We start from the raw sequence: 15,372 nt of genomic DNA, 5'->3' as shown, positions 1-15,372 counted from the left end.
GTGAACTCGTCAGTCGTCGCAAATAAGCGATTTCAAATTACAGAATTCTAAGGTTCAAAGTAAAGGTAAGTTACTTTTATACGGATTTGAATGCTAGATCGTGGATACCGGTGTTCTTTGGTGGTTGGATTTCAATTAGCCGCACTTCTCAGGAATAGTCGACCTGAGATTGTACAAAACTACAGTTCATTTCGATCGTAGGTTCCGGAGGCTAAACGGAAAAAGAGAGCGAAACGATTTTGTGTTACGATAACAAAATGGATTTGTTTTTTTTTTTTGGTTTAACCTCGGGGACCACCGTTATGTATTGCTTTCAGAAGACGAGATGAATGATTTGTAGCGTGTGTGAAAATGCCGTGCCTGACCCGGATTCGAACCCGGGACCTCCGGATGAAACGCCGAGACGATACCGCTCGTGCCATGGAGGAAAATGGATTTTTTTACTATAACCTATCATTACTGATTTTGTTACGACGACATATCGATTTGTTATCGTAAGTAAATGCGTTTTGTTACTATAACAAAATCGTTTATTTTCCATCCCGTCTTTTGTTATTTTAACAAAATTATTTTTCTTCGTGCGAGACCAGTTAAGATTCTCGTGGTAACAGAAAAAGAAACTGCAACATAAAAGACGGTTGGAGAATTAGCATCAATAGCGAGCGAATGAAAGTGAAAAGGCGAATACGGGCGAGGTTTTTTTATCTTATTTTTTAAGCGGGGCTAGTAGAATTAGATAGAATGAGAAATAATTATAAGTCGATGGGGATGAATTGATGGCATTTGAATGAACAAGTGCGGGCGGGAGCTAAAAAGTGAAAAATAAATAAATTTAAAAAAAAAGTTGAAAACAATTATTTTCTTTTAAAACGAAATATTAAGATAATCAGAATAATTTTCCACATTTGCAAAAAGAAAACCATTGTGCGCTAATAAAATATTACTGAAGAACTGGAATAGGTGTTCGGTGAGAATCCATAAAGGTAAGAAAAGCGTAACGTAAATTAAAATGAATAGACGAAGTAATATTTTATGAGCGCACAATGGTTTTCTTTTTACAAATGTTGAAAATTATTCTGATTATCTTATAATTACTGAAAAATTATTTTCTACTTTTTAGAACGATTTTCTTTTAAAAGAAAAATTTATTTATTCCTATGTTCAGTTGTACTGGAAGTGCGGAAATTCTTTCAGTTTGTTCACGAGACTTCCTCAGTATATATTGTAACAAGACAGATATCGGGCCTGAGTAATGGATTCCCATCGATTATTATGAAAGTAATAAGTAATATAATAACGGGAGGAATCCAGAAACGGACGAAAAGGAGAACCCTTTTCGTAAAGAATAGGTCCGTTTAACAATGGTCCTTTGTTATAATGCCCGCTAACGCACAATGGACACCTGTTGTACGGCGAGAAGAGACCAGGTTTGGAATTCATTAGAACAAAAACCTCGGTCGACCGTTCTCACGCTTTGACTCGGATCCGGTCCGGCGGGTGAAGAGGCTAGCAGTGTAAATAGCTCTATAAGACCGGCTAAAAAAGATTTCTATTAGAACGAGTCTGCAAAGCGTTACAGCGTCGGTCTAGCAAGGGCAGTTCTGCGAGGAGAGGGTGCGAGTCGTGGAATGGAATGGAATGCAAAGTTGGCAGGAGTCTATTACTCCCTACTTTATCGCAGAACCTGGACAGAGTCCCTTGCTGCTGGATCATTCTAATCGGGCTTGTTTTTTGAAAAGGTTATTTTTTAATCTCGGATCTAATTTTTCAATTTTTGTCTATTATTATTTTAGTGAATTTAAGACGGATTTAATTGCATTCCAATCCGTTGTTAAACCAGCGTTATCGAACCCATTTCATGGGCCGACCGCGGAAGGCTAGGCTTATAAAGCCTGTCCTCCCGACGTAATTCCCCTTCAGACCGTCCACTGAAGTCCTTTCGGTGCTAACTCTTTAATAGGCTACCAGGAATACGCCACAACGGGGCACTACCTGTAAGGAGGGAGCAATGCGTCCCCTTTTCCGGAGGAGTCGCAATTGCTGGGTTATTTTATCTTATTGTAAGTTTTGAAAAGGAGAGGATGTTTAGAAGCTCTTCATCCGCTTCTGGTATGGCTGCCCTTTAGGACGCATCTCTGCTGGGCTCTGTTCCGGACTCCAGTCCGTGATGTTGAGACGAGTGGCTGGTCTTCCTTCTTCTTCATCTTCATCGTCTCCCTCTTCTTCTCCCGAAGACCTCTTCGTTCTTCTTTGGCCCGCACTTTCCAAGAATTGGTAGTAACCGAAGTTACATACCATTAACCTTGTAATTCCCGAAGCCCCGAAGGGCTGAACGGGGGAAAGTGCAGGTTTCTTCGCTCTTCTGTGCTGTCAGTGGCTGCTGGGCAGGTGGCTGCTGGGCTTGTGACTGCTGGGCTGATGGCTGCTGGGCTCGTTCCCTCTTTCTTCTTTCTTGAAAGGAAAGGAAGGTAATAGGGAACTTACAAATGGTGATACCTATTCGCGATCGCGGTTTTGGGGCGGCGATTTTTGTGGAAGAAGCAAACAGTAATTATTCACTCCACGTAATTATTAACCTTCAGACAGACGTGTGTCTGAGAAGGGGTTGGGGGGACCGCGTGGCCGCAGTGAAGAAACCATTTGTTTTTTGTGGTGGCTGTTGTATCTGCAACAAAAGAAGCAGAACACACACGAAAAAAAAAAAAAAAAAAAAAAGTTTTAAATTTAGACCGCGTTTTTGTTGTATGCGCGACTTACCGTATTTGAAGTCTTCAAACTATATAACTCGCGTAAAACTATTCACTCGCGACCCCGGAAACGCGTCTGACGCACTATTCCGTTTATGGCTCATGCGATATGGAGGCCCCTAATCCTGGTTTGTCGATTTTCGGCTACCGCACCGCACCATCACGGTGGTTCGTCCAGTACGGCGTGAGGCCGCTTCCTTACAACTGTCGGAGTTGGGTCCTCTCGGCAGATGTCCCGAAGATGACTGTGTTCGGACACAGCCGCTCTCCCGAACAGTCTGCGCGCCTGCGCCACCCCCACCTCGGACACGGATCGAAATCTCGCATCAGATCGGAGAGTGGCGTTCCTGACGAACCACGGAGCTCCAAAGATCGTCCGCAACGCGATGTTTTGGACGGCCTCGATCTTCTTTTGAAGCGAGGAGCTGCCTGCGAGTCGTGTGGGATCGGCAGAGTTCTGCGAACCGGTCTAGCGAGACGTACGACGACGGTCCAGCGTGGAGAGTCACAGGCGTGAGTCTGCGAGACGTCAGTCCAGCGAGGAGAATATCGGTTCGATAAGATTAAGGTGACGCCGCGAGTAAATCCGGTAACCAAGAAATACTATCGGTGATTTACAGTAAAACTATAAGCGTATAATAGAAAGAAGTAATGCGATAAACTTCATTCGTAAATTGCCGGGTTAGATGGCAAAGGTATTTGCAATCGAACACTATACGATTATTTGCGATTTGTTTTGTTAACGGTTCTAGTTTTATATTTATTTATCTACCTAGAATTAATTCCGAACGATTATTTATTTTGAAGTCTGTATTTATTATCTACTATTAACATTGCTATCGCTATTTGATGTGTAATATTTTGATACTTGTGTATTTTTTCTGCTTTTATGTCGCGCTTACTGTTTTGATTATGTTATGTTTTACGCCGTGTAATTATCGTTTACCACTATTATCCTGACTATTATTGCGGTTTTAATTACTATATTAATATTTGTGTTCATTAACTGTTTTATTATTATCATTTTTGTATTTATCACCATTTTTATAATTAATTTGCCCGGTTGTAATTTGAATATTATTTTAAACCATTAAACTACAGGGTGATCCGATTGTTAGTGTCTGGTAATTTTTTTTCTAAGAAAGTGTTTTGCGACACGAAGTCGGTAGCGTTACTCAACCGGTATATATACGGCAGTGTGAGTCGGTTCTCCTCGAGCTGTGTAAACTTTTGTGCCGTTTCCGGTCGTGTTACGAACAGAATGTCTTTTACCGTAGAACAACGAGTTTTCATTCTCGAACGATATTTCGCTACGAAATCGTACGCGAGTGTAAAAGAATTATTTTAAATTAAATTTATCGGTGTTCCTTCGGCAGAAAAAAATACCAATTTCTAGGCTAGCAAACCGATTTCGAGAGACGGGTAGTGTTTGCGACAGAAAACGTAGCGGTCGACCGACTCGCTCGACAGATTACGTTTTAGAGAATGTGAAAACAAGATCGCTCTCGATTCTCCGCGGAAAAGTTTACGAAAACTTTCCACGCAAATCGGTTTCTCGTATTCGAGTGTTCAGAAAGACGCTAAAAAATTGAAATCGTATCCGTATCGCGTACGATTAGTCCAAGAGCTTCAGCGTCCAGATTTAAAAAAGCGATTATAATATTGCCGTCGGTTTAGGTCTCTCGTAAACGATAACGGAATCGAATTTTTAAACGCGGTGTTCTTTAGCGATGAAGCTCGGATCCATCTCGACGATTATGCGAACAGTCAAAACTGTCGAATTTGGGCGGTTGGAAATCCTAACTCTTTACAAGACAAATCTTTGCGTCCTGAAAAAATCGGTGTGTGGTGTGCGATATCTCGTCATCGTATAGTCGGACCCGTATTCTTCGGGTAAACGGTGAAGTATACAGGAATATTGTGCGCCGATTTGTGTCCCTCCTGGAACTTCAAAAACGGTATTGCCGGTTTCAGCAAGACGGCGCTACGTGCCACACGTCTCGAGGAACCGTGGATTTTCTGCAACAGTTCTTCGACGATCGAATAATAAGCAAGGGCTTATGGCCTCCAAGGTTCCCAGACCTCACATCTCCTGACTGGTTTTTGTGGGGCTATATTAAGTCCGAGGCCTTCAGAAACAATCCTCACGCTATTGATGAACTTAAAAGTCAATATTACAGATTTAATCGCGAATATTTCCGATGCGATTTTTAAAAACGTTTCTGCTAATATGCTGAAAAGAGTCCGTGCGTGTATAACCGCAAGGAGTGGGCATTTTGAGCATATTCTTTAACAATTATGTAAGTAATAGCTTTTTATTAAATCTCTTTTGTAAGTAAAAAATACATTTTTTATTCCACCTAAATTTCCCTTTCTTAAATTACTTTTAAAATCGGGTAACAGGACTAAAAAATCACTCTGTATAGTTATATAAACATTCTAAATTTTCGACAACCTCTCAATATCTTTATCGAGCCGTGGAACACGCGACAATATGTACGTTTAGTTTGGGTTATTTTCTTTTATTATTACATTTTATTTCCTATTTAAATTCATACATTATAAACCTATACCTGCGTACAGATATACCCTGCAAATCGTCACTATGTTATTGTGTATTCATATGTTGTATTGAACATCCACGTGGAACGTGGATGTTCGTGGAACGACTAGTACATAAATTCATAAAGAAGCTGTTAGAGGTGTCTGTGTTATATAAGCTATAATTATATAATTAGCTTTTATTATTATAATAACCGACAGACAAGACGCTCCATCTTGGAACTAGTTTATTGTACTATTATTATCTTATCTTTACCATCTGCAGTCAGCGGTTGCTACACAGAATTATAAAAAAAAGTTATTAATTTTTTTTTAATTTCACAACTGTACTTTTACTTTTGGTAGCTACAAATATAATTACTATATATATAATACTTTCGCGTCTCCTATAGCTCTAGAAGGGAAGGTATTGTATCGATCCGATCGGGGCATACCCTGTTTTCACCGGATCTTGACATTTTGACACCTATGAAACCCAAAATACCGGATGGAAATTTTCCGGATGTTAATCTTCGTATTACGCGCGCGTGTATGTGATGTTGGGCCTCTAAAAAATCGTATATCTTCACAGCTTCTGGACCGATTTTGACCGTACTTAGTCAAATTACTTTGACATTGATGCCGTTAAATTTTCAACTTCAAAGATCAGGCTGTACAGCAAGGTCACCCTCAGAATCTCCATATTTCGACTAATTAAGGTCATATTTTTCTTAACCGCATTTGTTAACGATTAAAAAATCACAATATTTGCACAAAAAAAACTTGCACAAAATTGCACCGTCACCCTAAAAAAATGTTCTAATTTTTGAAGCTTTGTTGTGAGGGTTTTTAATTGCGGTTTTTTGTATTGTCCTCTAATTACGCATATAAATTAATCTTTACTAAATTTGGAACCCTAAACTCCATCAAACCGGCCGGACCCGACCAAAAGTCATGCATTTTTTTAACGTTTCTCTTTTTTCCCTTTTTTTAGGTAGATTTCATAAGAAAGCTACCTATTGTAACGGTTACCATGATTCGACTTCCGGAAAATTTCGACACATCTTCGCGTTTCACATATCCCAGTCCAAAAACCACCGTAATGCTCAAAGGTTTACATATAGATTTATATATATATATTTTACTTTCTTGTGGACGCAATAACTGCCGTAATTTTACGCCGGTCACTTTCAAATTGTTCTCTAAAAAAAAAAAACTCGACCCAAAATCTCAGTGAAGCTCGTTAACGGCTAAAATCGGACTATGGGGCTGGAACGGGGGGCTTTTTTGAAAAAAAAAATATCGCTATATCTTTTTTATTAAGTGAAAAATCGAATTTGTTTAACGTTCCTACTATTCTTTGGATAAGGGCCTAAAACTTATGTAAGTAAGGTTTTTTTATATCGCCAACCTTCACCTCAGGGGGTGGAAAAAATGGGGTTTTGAAGACAAAAAAAAAACCATACTTCCGTTAATCGACACAGTATTGCATCGTTTTTAAAACGGTCGTTAATCCCTTAAGCATTACCTAACGTTTGTCTAAAGAAATTTTTGATATGACTAACACTTACGGCAAGGTATGACAAAAAAAAAACCAAAAAAAAATATCCGTTGTATCGAGTAAATTTGAATTTTTTGTTAACTTCAAGATGGAAAATTTTTTTACCCTTCCTTAGGACCGGTGAAAATTTTTTTTTCAACAATTTTTTTAGTTTAATTATATTGATTTATTAATAAAAATATTAAATGACTTGAAGGAAAAAAACCTGCGATTGTAAAAAAAGTTTTACAAAAAAAATTGAAAAAAATCAGAGGTTATAGTGAAAGAAATTTTTTTTTTTTTTTTTTTGTCGTCAGTCATTTGACTGGTTTGATGCAGCTCTCCAAGATTCCCTATCTAGTGCTAGTCGTTTCATTTCAGTATACCCTCTACATCCTACATCCCTAACAATTTGTTTTACATATTCCAAACGTGGCCTGCCTACACAATTTTTCCCTTCTACCTGTCCTTCCAAAATTAAAGCGACTATTCCAGGATGCCTTAGTATGTGGCCTATAAGTCTGTCTCTTCTTTTAACTATATTTTTCCAAATGCTTCTTTCTTCATCTATTTGCCGCAATACCTCCTCATTTATCACTTTATCCACCCATCTGATTTTTAACATTCTCCTACAGCACCGCATTTCAAAAGCTTCTAATCTTTTCTTCTCAGATACTCCGATTGTCCAAGTTTCACTTCCATATAAAGCGACACTCCAAACATACACTTTCAAAAATCTTTTCCTGACATTTAAATTCATTTTTGATGTAAACAAATTATATTTCTTACTGAAGGCTCGTTTCGCTTGTGCTATTCGGCATTTTATATCGCTCCTGCTTCGTCCATCTTTAGTAATTTTACTTCCCAAATAACAAAATTCTTCTACCTCCATAATCTTTTCTCCTCCTATTTTCACATTCATCTTTGTTATTTCTACTACATTTCATTACTTTTGTTTTGTTCTTGTTTATTTTCACGCGATAGTTCTTGCGTAGGACTTCATCTATGCCGTTCATTGTTTCTTCTAAATCCTTTTTATTCTCGGCTAGAATTACTATATCATCAGCAAATCGTAGCGTCTTTATCTTTTCACCTTGTACTGTTACTCCGAATCTAAATTGTTCTTTACCATCATTAACTGCTAGTTCCATGTAAAGATTAAAAAGTAACGGAGATAGGGAACATCTTTGTCGAACTCCCTTTCTTATTACGGATTCTTTCTTATGTTCTTCAATTATTACTGTTGATGTTTGGTTCCTGAACATGTTAGCAATTGTTCTTCTATCTCTGTATTTGAACCCTAATTTTTTTAAAATGCTGAACATTTTATTCCAGTCTACGTTATCGAAAGCCTTTTCTAGGTCTATAAACGCCACGTATGTTGGTTTGTTTTTCTTTAATCTTCCTTCTACTATTAATCTGAAAGAAATTTATGTACTTTTAATTTTTTTAAGTCTGATTCGAACCGATGTGCCTTCCTCTTTTAAGATTCAAATATTTCATCGATTAAAATTTTATTTGGCTATAACTATGCGACCGATTAAAATAAGTAACACTTATGATATATCGTTGAAAAGCTCTCGGTGAGGGCTCATTACTGCAGTTAATAGAAAATCCAAAATCTAAATGTTTTGGATTTTCGGCCTTTTTTGACCTCTTTGTCAAGCCGATCGCAAGCAAAAGTTGGAGGTGCACAGTTAAACCGTTACAAAAGTCGTAATTCCAAAATTTCAACGTTCTACGTCTAATCGTTTTCATGTTATGCGAGTTATATACGCACATATAGACAGACGTCACGTCGAAAATAGTCAAAATGGATTTAGGGATGGTCAAATTGATATTTTTATTGAAATTTGAAAACCGAAATTTTTCGCGATCACAACACTTCCTTTGCTTCGTACAAGGATGTAAAAATCGATATTTATAAATAACAGTTAATTATTTTTATCGGTAACTGGTCCCCGATTATTGAATTCGCTAATGTAACGATTCGATTTCGCAGACGTTGTAGATTAGCAGGATTAATCGGTAAACCCACCGGGTTGGTCTAGCGTTTAATTCGTCAACGCGATTCGGTTAATTTCGAAGTCGAGAGTTCTAAGGTTCAAATCCTAGTAAAGGCAGTTAGTTACTTTTATACGGATTTGAATACTAGATTGTAGATACCGGTGTTCTTCGCCGGTCGGGATTCAATTAATCACACATCTCAGGAACGGTCGACCTTAGACTGCACAACAATACACTTCATTTACATTCATACATATCCTCTGAAGAATACCTTACGGTAGTTCCGGAGGCTAAAGAGAAAAAAAATATATATATATTTATTTGTATTCTAATGTCGACATATTACAAAATAAAATTATAAAGTAGTGTCCGGGTCTAAAGTAATAAAAAATATTATTATATTTGCTATTTAAAATTAAAGAGAGAAAACATTTCATTTAATAGAACGTAATAATATTAAAAATGCCTATCTTATAAAAACAATTAAAAAAATAAATACGAATAACACACGTGTAACGACACGGTTATAATAAATTATATTATGAAAATCAAGTTTAAATTTAGTATTATATTATAATACAGTACGTATATGATAGGGCAGCTTACACTTTAATATCAACGCATCGCTTTATATTTAAATGACATGAGTGAATAATGAAGTGCTGTTTAATAATTTAATGTCCGATATTTAATATAAACGAGGTCATTGTTTAAATGGACTTTTATTCAAAACGGGTAGATCTTTAATAATTATAAATAAATTTATTGTTTTTATTCTTATGTAAAATATCTATTTTTCAAACCGATTTTAAGGGGTTGTAAATGGGTAAAACCCCTAAATTACAAAATAGTTTATTTCATTATATTTTCGGACAGATTTCATGAGACCGATTATCTATGGCAACGGGTACCGTGATTCGACTTTCGGAAAATTTCGACATATCTTCGCGTTTCATGTCTCTCACGCCCCAAAAACCACCTTCAGCTCAAAAGTTATATATATTTCACTTTCTTGTGGATGCGATAACCGCCGTAATTTTGCGCCGGTCAATTTCAAATTGATACGTAAAATATAACGACCCAAAATCTCGGTTGAGTTACCGGGCAAAATCGGACCACGGGAAAGGAAATTGGGGGTTTTTTCGAAAAAACAAAATATCGCTATGTAAAATAACGAATTCGTTTAAAGTTAGTACTATTTTTTGGATTTTTTTTTTTTTTTGTCTTCAGTCATTTGACTGGTTTGATGCAGCTCTTCAAGATTCCCTATCTAGTGCTAATTGTTTCATTTCGGTATACCCCCGTACATCCTACATCCCTAACAATTTGTTTTACATACTCCAAACGTGGCCTGCCTACACAATTTTTCCCTTCTACCTGTCCTTCCAATATTAAAGCGACTATTCCAGGATGCCTTAGTATGTGGCCTATAAGTCTGTCTCTTCTTTTAACTATATTTTTCCAAATGCTTCTTTCTTCATCTATTTGCCGCAATACCTCTTCATTTGTCGCTTTATCCACCCATCTGATTTTTAACATTCTCCTATAGCACCACATTTCAAAAGCTTCTAATCTTTTCTTCTCAGATATTCCGATCGTCCAAGTTTCACTTCCATATAAAGCGACACTCCAAACATACACTTTCAAAAATCTTTTCCTGACATTTAAATTAATTTTTGATGTAAACAAATTATATTTCTTACTGAAGGCTAGTTTAGCTTGTGCTATTCGGCATTTTATATCGCTCCTGCTTCGTCCATCTTTAGTAATTTTACTTCCCAAATAACAAAATTCTTCTACCTCCATAATCTTTTCTCCTCCTATTTTCACATTCAGCGGTCCATCTTTGTTATTTCTACTACATTTCATTACTTTTGTTTTGTTCTTGTTTATTTTCATGCGATAGTTCTTGCGCAGGACTTTATCTATGCCGTTCATTGTTTCTTCTAAATCCTTTTTACTCTCGGCTAGAATTACTATATCATCAGCAAATCGTAGCATCTTTATCTTTTCACCTTGTACTGTTACTCCGAATCCTAAAACCTAAAACTTAAGTAAGTAAAATTTTTTGATATGACCAACCGTTGGTCCAGGGGGTGGAAAAAATGGGGTTTCGAAGACAAAAAAATCATACCTCCATTAATAGGTACAGTATCGAATCTGTTTAAAGCGGTCGTTAGTCATCTAAACATTACCTAAAACTTTTGTCTGAAACAAGTTTTGATTTGACCAACCCTTACGGCAAGGAATGACCAAAATGTTGCTGTAATTGTAAGATGGGGCTTGTCGTATGCTAAACATGTGAAACTTTTTTTCACATGTAACCGTTGTTATATTGAATAAATTTGAAGTTTTTCTTAATTTTGCAGCGGAAATCTTTTTTATACCTTACTTAGCACCGGAGAAATCTACATCCTCCTTTTTTAAATTTAATCAAGACTGCTTTAAAAAAAAAGATTTTTTTATAAAATTTATATTGGACTCCTTACTTTGTTTGTGCAAAAATTAACAAAGATGGTCGTGTGAGGTAACAATTTATACATTTATAAGGGCGATGAAAATTATTTTAATATTTAAAGCGATTGAAATAAAAGCTTTTTTTTAGTAATATCAGATTTGAAATTTGGTGTTTTAATCTTACGCCAATATTATCTTGTAATTATAAGGCGGGATTTTTTCAGTACGTCATTAATTTATTAATTATATTTTATAAATAGCTACATAACCGGAAAGTCCTATAAATGTGTTGTCAGCTTTTTTTTCGACTTTTGGTTTTTACTTTTGTACATTTTTATATACAGCATAATAATATATTTTTATATTGTTTTAAAATGATGTTTAATTAATAAAATCTTAACTTATACGAAGGGCACTAGGAAAGGTGTGCGATACAACTGTATTTCTTTTTTTATAACTTAAAAAAAAACTATATATTTTATATTTCTTCATCACTCGTAAACAGTCTTCAACCCTACCGTATTCTGTCGGAAATGTGTACACAATCGTCATCCTAAGCTTTTAGGAGGTCATCATCGCTCATAAAATGTCTCCCTTTCGGTCTGTTCTTCACCTGGGGGAACAGCACAGTCGCATGAAGCCGGTCAGGACTGTAGGGGAGGTGATCTGATAGTTTTATTCCAGTTTGGCTAAATACTTATTGCGTTATTGCGGTAAAGAAACCGTTTTTCCGTCCTTGAGTTTGGGCGAAAGTTTGTACTTTGACAACTCTAGGCGGGCATTCATCGGCATTTCACTTCCCTGTAACTGCCTTCTGAGTTTTCAACACGACTTGCTCTGATACTTCTGTCGCACTAAAAATATGTCCACCATTCTCTTCTTCACCGATCTGTTTTTTTGAATAGCCACTGGAGTATCCTGTTCTTCGAACACCCACACTTTGCTTTGAGCCCGGGTCGGGACGTAATAACAATACAGCGAAGTTTTGGTCACCTTTCACAATACTGTTCAAATAGGGAGATTTCCCATTTTCAAATTTCATAGCACCATGATAGTTGGTCAAGTTTTGAAGCACCCAAAGAGAACAAAACTTTCTAACTCGGAGGTGATCTTGCAGAGTAGCATAATTGCCAGCGCATTAATGGCCGAGGACCCCATTAACGGGATTGGAATTTCATCATCGATAAGAATATGTATGTAAATGTAGGTCCTCGCTTCAAGATGTAGGATGTGGAAGATGAAATGGGAATATCCTTTGGCCCTTGCTTTTCTTATTTTTCCAGATGAAACAGTCGTATCAGTGTGTAAAGATAATTATTCAAAAGTATTTGAAAATTCTAAAGTTAGCGGTTCAAACAATTATTCACCGGATGGATTGTAACAATCTACCGTCAAACATTTGTAAAAACCATTCTCTTGTGCTTCTCAGGTAGATCCGGATAGAATTCCTATTAATGATAACGGTAGTGTTTATGTTGCCCACAAAGTGAAATTTTTCAGTATTTTATTAGATCACAATCATTTTCGTCGGTAACAGCATTAAAACATACTATTTTGCTTCTAAGTGCTTTAATAAAATTTAAGCTTTACTTCACTATTAAATATTTAATATGCTTATGTGTACGAGGGTCGTTGGGAAAATTTTTGGCAAAGAAAACATACGATTTTTCAGAAAATCTTTTTATTTTTCAACTGCAGTTCGATACGTTTAGATCAACTTCTTTTTGACTTGTTATTACCCTCAGTAAATGCAATTTTTTGAACTCCGCAAAATAACAAAAGTTGAAACAAAAGGTTGTCCCAGCTTTAACACCATCGTTTAAAGTGAATTTTCATCCGGTAAGAATTTCTTCAGGTTTAGAAAGAGGGAATAATCACGGGAAATAAATTCGACGCAGTTGGAAGCACTTCAAAACATATGTCGTGGAGTTTTGCAGCAACAATTAGAACCGAGTGTGCAGGCACATTGTTGTGGTAAAAGAGCTGGTTTTTTGTTTTTTTTTGGCCAGATGTGGATTTTTTCCTGACTGTCAATCCAGCAGTGAAACATTATACTTCCCGGTAATGGGTCCTGCCGTTTTCCATGTAGTTTATGAGCGCTACACCAAAAAATGAAAATTTGCTCTCTTTGGCACACTTTCATCTGCTCCCGGCCAATGTTTGGTCTCTGGTTTGTAATGGTGAATCCGTGTTTCATGTTATTAAACATTGAAAAACTCAACGAATTCACGTTTAAGTAAACTTAAACCTCCACGGAACTAGCAGTTAATGATGTTAAAGAACAATTTAGATTCGGAGTAACAGTACAAGGTGAAAAGATAAAGATGCTACGATTTGCTGATGATATAGTAATTCTAGCCAAGAATAAAAAGGATTTAGAAGAAACAATGAACGGCATAGATGAAGTCCTACGCAAGAACTATCGCATGAAAATAAACAAGAACAAAACAAAAGTAATGAAATGTAGTAGAAATAACAAACATGAACCACTGAATGTGAAAATAGGAGGAGAAAAGATTATGGAGGTAGAAGAATTTTGTTATTTGGGAAGTAGAATTACTAAAGATGGACGAAGCAGGAGCGATATAAAATGCCGAATAGCACAAGCTAAACGAGCCTTCAGTAAGAAATATAAGTTGTTTACATCAAAATTTAATTTAAATGTCAGGAAAAGATTATTGAAAGTGTATGTTTGGAGTGTCGCTTTATATGGAAGTGAAACTTGGTCGATCGGAGTATCTGAGAAGAAAAGGTTAGAAGCTTTTGAAATGCGGTGCTATAGGAGAATGTTAAAAATCAGACGGGTGGATAAAGTGACAAATGAGGAGGTATTGCGGCAAATAGATGAAGAAACAAGCATTTTGAAAAATATAGTTAAAAGAAGAGACAGACTTATAGGCCACATACTAAGGCATCCTGGAATAGTCGCTTTAATATTGGAAGGACAGGTAGAAGGGAAAAATTGTGTAGGCAGGCCACGTTTGGAATATGGAAAACAAATTGTTAGGGATGTAGGATGTAGAGGGTATACTGAAATGAAACGACTAGCACTAGATAGGGAATCTTGGAGAGCTGCATCAAACCAGTCAAAGGACTGAAGACAAAAAAAAAACCTTCACGAGAAGTGTTTGATAGATCGTTAAGAAACGTTAACACCCGTCGTGTGGAAATCTTTTTCATACCCAAAAAATCATGTAAAATGTATTGGACATGGTCTATCGAGGTGTTTGCCATTTGGACATTGGAGATATGCCGGCTCGTGTACCTCCTATCGGTGACTATTTAATATGGCATTGTAAATTGTTTTGAGGATTTTGTATGTCGTAGTGGTTTTTGGGCGCCTAAGTATTCATCATCTTGATTAATTTCAGAGGCCCATTATTTTAATGTGAAAAATGAAGGGGGAAGAATCCTTTAAAATGAAATCTTATCAAAGTTAAATCTTCCAAAACAAAGTACTTTCAGCTCTAAATTCGATTATCAGTTTTTCAGAAAAATGCCAGTACTTGTTTACTTTACTCGATCGCCACAAACGAACAAACTAATTGCATATGTCTGAAACTTGACAGCACGCCGTCTAAAGAAACATACTTAACAAATACCATAACTGTCATTTGGTCATACTTGTACCATCTCTGTTTTAGGACAAGAAATTTCCCTAACGACCCTAGTATTTTCTTTGAAGTATGTCATATGTTGGTGCTCCATTAAAAAGTATTCGCTGTCAGAGTGTTGTTTAATACCATGAAAAATGGCTTGTGTAATAAAAAAAAGATCAGTTTCTGTATGACTCGGCACATTGTTTCAGTATTCAGTACATGAGAAAGTGTTTTATTATGTTTACACAGCGTTTTGTTTTAAATATAAATTATAGATCTATTTAAAACGATTTAGCTATGGTATATATTTAATTTAATGTTAAACTTCTTTTTGTAGTACCAGTGTGTTATTGTGTTGAGTAGTTTTCAAATAATATTAGTTATCAAATCGTGGATTCCTGGATCTTTATTTAATGAATAGTAAATTGTTTTTCTTCTTATTGTACAATTTTATGTTACTTTCATGGATATTTACTATATA

General features: G+C 36.2%; 1 protein-coding gene across 1 annotated transcript in view; it reads left to right on the top strand.

Moving 5' to 3' along the window:
* Hs6st (heparan sulfate 6-O-sulfotransferase) overlaps positions 1–15,372 on the top strand; it is a 120,107-nt gene that overhangs the window by 24,575 nt on the left and 80,160 nt on the right. The window lies entirely within an intron of this gene.

The sequence above is a fragment of the Lycorma delicatula genome, chromosome 12 (genome assembly GCF_047948215.1).
Source record: "Lycorma delicatula isolate Av1 chromosome 12, ASM4794821v1, whole genome shotgun sequence".
NCBI lineage: Eukaryota > Metazoa > Arthropoda > Insecta > Hemiptera > Fulgoridae > Lycorma > Lycorma delicatula.
Note: the sequence above shows the minus strand (reverse complement) of the source record. Positions and strands in the feature narration are given on the sequence as shown.